The following is a 6,809-nucleotide window of genomic DNA, read 5'->3' as shown; positions in this document are numbered from 1 at the left end:
GACTTGATCTATATCTATATCTATCTATCTATCTATCTATATATATATATATATGAACATATATATGTTTAGGATATATATATAAACATATATACATATATATGTTTAGGATATATATATATATATATATATTTCTCCTAAACATTTTTCCCGCTGCCATCCTATCTAATAAAAGAGAAACATGGCAATTAGCCGTACCTCTGCTACCCTTCCCATTGACTAATCAGGGTGATATGCAAATTAACTGCCAGCCAAGATGGCGGCCGGCAGCCAGGCAGCTTGAAGCTAACACCAGGCTTGCTTGCTTCAGTGACAGAGACTCCAACGTTCCCCGCCTGCTGCTCCTGGCCTCTGAGCTTGCAGTTTGAAACATTGTTACAAATATAGAAGCTAAACAAAACCCCAGAAACCTGCTTTCAGCCAGCCGAGATCTCAGAGCTGGAGTTGAAACAGTGTTTTGATTATAAAACCCAAACAAACCAGATACCCACTTTCAGCAGCCGAGGCCTCAGAGCTGGAGCCAAACCTCAGAGCTAAAGCTGGCCCAGAATTTAAAAAAAAAGAAAAAAAGGAGCGGTTGGGAGCTTCAGTCACCTGCCAGCCTGAAAACAGCCCTCAGCCCCTCACCCAGACTGGCCAGGCACCCCAGTGGGAACCCCCACCCTGAAGGATGTGTGACCAGCTGCAAACAGCCATCATCCCCTCATCCAGGCTGGCCAGGCACCCCAGTGGGGACCCCCACCCTGATCCAGGACACCCTTCAGGGCAAACCAGCCGGCCCCCACCTGTGCACCAGGCCTATATCCTATATAGTAAAAGGGTAATATGCCTCCCAGCACCGGGATCAGCAGAGCTGCGAGGCCTCCTGGCACCAGGATCAGTGTGACAGGGGGCAGCGCCCAAACCCCCTGATCGCCCTGCGGCTCTGTGTGTGACAGGGGGCAGGGCCACAACCTCCCTATCCACCCTGCTCTGTTCGTGACAGGGGAGGCACCCCAACCCCCTGATCAGCCCTGCTCTGTGCCTGATAGGGGGGAGCTCCCCAACCCCCTGATCAGCCCTGCTCTGTGTGTGACAGGGTGTGGCGACCCAACCCCCCCTCCCCCCACGGGCCCTGCTCTGTGTGTGATGGGGTAGAGCCATAACCTCCCCATCAGCCCTGCCCTGAGTGTGGCAGTGGTGGCCCCCCAACCCCCTGATCGGCACTGCTCTGTGGGTGATAGAGGGCGGTGCCCCAACTGCCCCCCACGAGCCCTGCCCTGTGTGTGACTGGGTAGAGCCATAACCTCGCCATCGGCCCTGCCCTGAGTGTGACAGTGGCGGTGCCCCAACTCCCCTATCGGCCCTACTCTCTGAGTGACGGGGGGAGCTCCTCAACCCCCTGATCGGCCCTGCTTTGTGCATGACAGGGGGGAGCTCCCCAACCCCCTGATCAACCCTGCTCTGTGCATGACAGGGTACGGAGCCCCAACCCCCCTGATGGGCCCTGGTCTGTGAGTAACAGGGGTCAGTGCCCCAACCCCCTGATTGGCCCTGCTCTGTGTGTGACAGGGGTTGGTGCCACAACCTCCCCATCGACCCTGCCTTGAGTGTGACAGGGGGCGGTGTTCCAACCCCCAAATCGGCCCTACCTTGAGCGTGACTGAGGATGGCATCGCAACCTCCCGATCCGCCCTGCTCTGTGCATGACAGGGGACAGCGCCCCAACTCCCCAATCAGCCCTGCTCTGAGCCCGACCAGGGGCTGCACCTAGGGATTGGGCCTGCCCTCCGCCACCCGGGAGCAGGCCTAAGCCAGCAAGTCGTTATCTCCCGAGGGGTCCCAGACTGCGAGAGGGCACAGGCTGGGCTGAGGGACCCCCTCTCCCTGCCGAGTGCACAAATTTTTGTGCACCAGGCCTCTAGTCTATAATAATAAAAGCGTAATATGCTAATTATACTGGAAGTCCTTCCGAACGACCCTCCAGATAAAGCCAGAGCTGTGAGGGAAGCCTGGGTCTCAGGTGCCAGAGGGAAGCCAGTTCTGGCAGCCAGGGGAAGGAAGGCCTACTCTTACATGAATTTTGTGCATCGAGCCTCTAGTATATTATAAAACCCTTTCTTATAGCTTAGAGTTTAAGCAAATTATCTTCGATAATTTCTTACAAGTCTCCATTTACTGGTCTGTAAATGGAAATACTTCTACTCTCTCTCTGAGAGTATTGTTGTGTATAAGTAGGAAAGTGGGAGCTTAGAAGGTGTCTGGCACATAATAGATGCTCATTAAATAAAGCTATTATTTCTTTATAAAAAAAATCAGAGCAGGATTTTGAAACCATGTAATCAGCAATATTTATTAAGCACCATCTATGTAGTATTTGGTACTGTTCTAGGTGTTTGGGAGACTTCAGACAGCAATGTAGACAAAAACAAACCCTACTTTCATGGAACTGTCACACACATACACACACACACACACACACACACACACACACACATACAGAGAAAGAGAGAGAGAGAGAGAGAGAGAGAGAGAGAGAGAGAGAGAGAGAGAAAGGCAAGCACATACACAGGTAAAAACACATGCACACACAATGATAATATAAACAACCTGCAGCTCTTCCCTTACTTATTTTAGAAAATAAATGAGAGTAAGCACTCCTCCTCCAGTTGACCAAAATGGCATGGTCAAGGACAATTAAGAATTCTGGAGGAAGATTTTTCTTTCGAATACCATTTCTTTGGAGTTTCAAGGAAAATAAAGGTATATTTCCAGAAAGTAGGAAGATGATCTCTCTTAAGAAAAAAAATCACACATAATGGCAATCGGTACCAAACCACGGGGAAGGAGGGAATAGGCTTCTTAGACACCATTTTAATAGCTGGCGAGATCATGGAAGGAGAAATATATCCACAGTAGATTTACTTATTCCTCTTGAACATAAAAATAAACAATCCATAGGCTGCAAACAGACCAAGTAAATGACAGCACAACATAATTGCTAAAATATGCATGAAAAAGGAATAAAAACTCATTACGGAATACATGAGAGCTTGGTAGAAATTCTTTTTCTGCCTCAGAACTTTGCCATCTCTTTGCCTGAAATCATCCCCCCGCCTCTCCCCTTCACCTGACTGGTTCCTGCTCATCCCTCAGCACTTAGCTGAAATGTTCCTTTCAACTAAGCAACACCTTCCCTGGCTACCCCATCTAAATTCGGTGCCTTCACTCACCACCCTCCCTTATTTATCCTCTCTTTGTCTGTCTGTCTATTATCTATCTATCTATCTATCTATCTATCTATCATCATCTATCTATCTGGATATAATTTTAGGTGTCCTTCTACCCCACTTGAGTCAAAGTTCTACAAAGAGAGAAATCATTTTATATTGGCCACCATGATTTTTCCAGAACCTACTTTGTCCTCAGTAAATGTTTATGGATGAGAGAAAAGCTACTCAGTCAGGGTACATTGACTGCCAAGAGCCCCGAGACAATCAAAGCATGCTTCCTTTAGTTCTCTTGATAAGCTGAATACACCCTGCCCCTGTTGTTCTGTGTGCAAACACATTGCATTATTTGGCCTCAGTCTATTTTTCCCTGCGTATGTGGCAGAAAGTGAAAAATTCTTGGTATGGTGATAATCCCCTAGGCCCAAGCAAGGAACCAGGGGTAGGTAAGGCTTCTTGGAAGATGTTGCTCAATTAAAAGAGGAGAATGAAAGGGACCTATGATTGTTCTCATTTGGAACTTCTCAAATGACATGTTTGCCTCTAAACCTCAGCCATTTGCCTCAATCATATCCTAGCCACATGACATTGCTGATTCTCCCCTCCAGTGGTGGAGCCCATTTTCCCTTCCATCCAACCTAGGCTGAACATGTGACTTGCTTTGACTAATAGAACTTAAGCACATGTGACATAAGCAGAGACCTGAAAGTGCTTATGCTTTGGCGTTTGCTCTCTTGATGGTCTTTGGGCCCTGAGATCACCACCATGTGAAGAAGCGGACGAGGAGCAAAGCTGATCCACCACAGCTGAGGGCCTCCCAGCCTGACCAGTCAACACCACCAAACATGTGAGTGAAATGATCAGAGATTACCCAACCTCAAATTAAGCAACTGCCCAGCTAACCCACACAATCATGGGAAAGTAAATGGTTTCTGCTTTAAGCCACTAATTTGAGAAGTGATTTGTTAGGCAGTCAAGCTAACTGATACAGTCACAGGTAGCATACATATTACTATGTGACTGGTCCAGGAGTCTATAAATTGTAAGTTTGGCACTAGTACCCTAAGATTGTCCAAGGTATAAAAAGGGACTTCCTGATCCAAAGTTTGGGACTCACTGCATTCTAAAGCATTTTCCACTTAGAGATTTGCAAAATAAACTGTATATTAAAATTTTGAGGAGCCATGCAGTAAAAGAAAAGATACCTGCTTAAAAAATGCTAAAGATACCCTCCCCTTTTTCAACTTTTATGACCTCTTGGCATCACAGTGTTGGCATCCACATCATTGCTGAAACCCTACTCTGAATGCAATGGAAAGGGGACTGAAGAAGAACTGTGAGATCTTGGTTCTGGTTCAAGGTGTAGAGTTTACAAGCTGTAGAGCCTTTCACAAATCTAATGGGGTAAAATTAGATAAAATGAGAGACATAATTTCTTCCTTTCTAGGCCACCACCCTATTCGTGTCACCTTGGTTGGAAATTTTAAAAATGATGCATGACAATTTGTCTTCTGTATTGTATTCTGTTTTTGATGAGTCATGACAACTCTAAAGTGGCAAATCATTCATTCATCTTGAAATCTTTGTTGAGAGTTTGAATGCTGGGGACATATTAGCGACCCAGTCTCTCTATGACAGCTTGTATTCTAATAGAGGGGGTGGTACATTTGTTCAACTGAGGAATCTACATTGACACATTATAATCATTGAAAGTCCATAGTTTACATGACAATTCACTCTTAGTGTTGTGCCTTCTATGGTTTGGAGAAATGTGGGATGACCTGTATCCATCATTGTATCATACAGAGATTTTCACTGCCCTGAAAATCCTCTGTGCTCCACCTATTTATCCCTTCCCCCACCCCAACCAGTGGCAACTGATCTTTTTATTGTCTCCTTAGTCCTGCCTTTTCTGAAATGTCACATTCTTGAAATCATACAGTATGTAGTCTTTTCATATTGGGTCCTGTCATCTAAGAATATTCCTTTAAGTTTCTTTTATGTTCTTTAATTACTTGATAGCTCATTTCTTTTTAGCACTGAACAATATTCTATTGTGTGGATGTACCGCAGTTTATTTATTCATTTACCTATTGAAGAACATCCTGGATGCTTCCAAGTTTGGGTAATTATGGATAAAGCTGCAAAAACAGCTGTGGGTTTTTGTATGGACATACTAGTACGTTTTCAGATTCTTTGGGAAAATGCCAAGGAATTCAATTGCTCAATTATATGGTAAGAGTATATTTAATTTTGCCAAACTGTCTTCCAAAGTGCTGTATCATTTTGCATTCCCATCAGTAATTAATGAGAGTTCTTGTTGCTTCCCATCCTTGCCAGCCTTTGGTGTTGTTAATGTTCTGAATTTTGGCCAGTGTAATAGGTGTGTAGATGTCTGGTTGTTGTTTAAATTTGTATTTCTTTAATGACATAAGGTATGGGGTATCTTTTCATGTGTTTCTTTGCCCTCTGTATATCTTCTTTGGTGAGGTATCTATTCAGGTCTTTGGACCATTTCTTAATCAGGGTGTTTGTTTTCTTATTGCTGATTTTTAAGAGTTCTTTGTATATTTTGAATAACAATCTTTTATCAGATGTTTTGCAAACATTTTCTGCCAGTCTGTGGCTTGTTTTTTCATTCTCTTGACATTGTCTTTGGCAAAGCAGATGTTTTTTATTTTAATGAACTCCATCTTATCAATTATTTATTTCATGAATTGTTCTTTTGGTGTTATATCTAAAAGTTTTGGGCATTTCCAAAGTCATTCAGAGTTTCTCCTATGTTATCTTTTAGGACTTTTATAATTTTGCATCCTACATTTAGGCCTGTGATCCATTTCAAGTTAATTTTTGAGAAGGGTGTAAGGTCTAGGTTAATTTTAATTTTTGCATGTAGATGTCTAATTGTTCCAGCACCGTTTGTGGAAAGACTATTTTTGCTCTGTTGTATTACCTTTCCTTCTTTGTCAATTGTGAGTGACTATGTTTATGGAGACCTGTTTCTGGACCCTAGTCTATTGAATTTATCTATTTGTCTATTCTTTTGCCAGTATCATACTGTCTTGATTACTGTAGCTTTACAGTAAGTCTTGACATTGGATAGTGTCAGTTCTCAAACTTTGTTCTTATTCATCAATACTGTATTGGCTATTCTAGGTCTTTTGTCTATCCATACAAACTTTATAATTACTTTATCAGTATCCCCAAAATAACGTGCTGGATTACATTGAATCTATAGATCAACTTGGAAAATCCTGCCATGTTGACAGTATTGAGTCTTCTTATCCATGAGCTTGAAATCTATCTTTGCTTATTTAGTTCTTCTTTAATTTTGTTCACATTATTTTTAATATCAGGAATGAGTGCAAGAATGAGTAGGAATTACTAAAGAAAGTATCAGAAAAGAACATTTGATGACCTGGATTTATCAAATCTCTTATCATTAATTAATTAAATCCAAAAGTATGGCAAATTCGATCTGTAGTTTATCCAAACAATTGAACGCGTTCTGTCATTTGACTTACATGTCTCATGAAAATGCTGTTAACATGGTCAGGGAGACAAAGCAGATGCTTTCCTGTCTTCCCCAAAGAAGCTGCC

The sequence above is a fragment of the Myotis nattereri genome, assembly GCF_964212035.1.
Source record: "Myotis nattereri genome assembly, chromosome: 14".
NCBI classification, from domain to species: Eukaryota; Metazoa; Chordata; class Mammalia; order Chiroptera; family Vespertilionidae; genus Myotis; species Myotis nattereri.
This window is presented reverse-complemented; position numbering follows the sequence as displayed.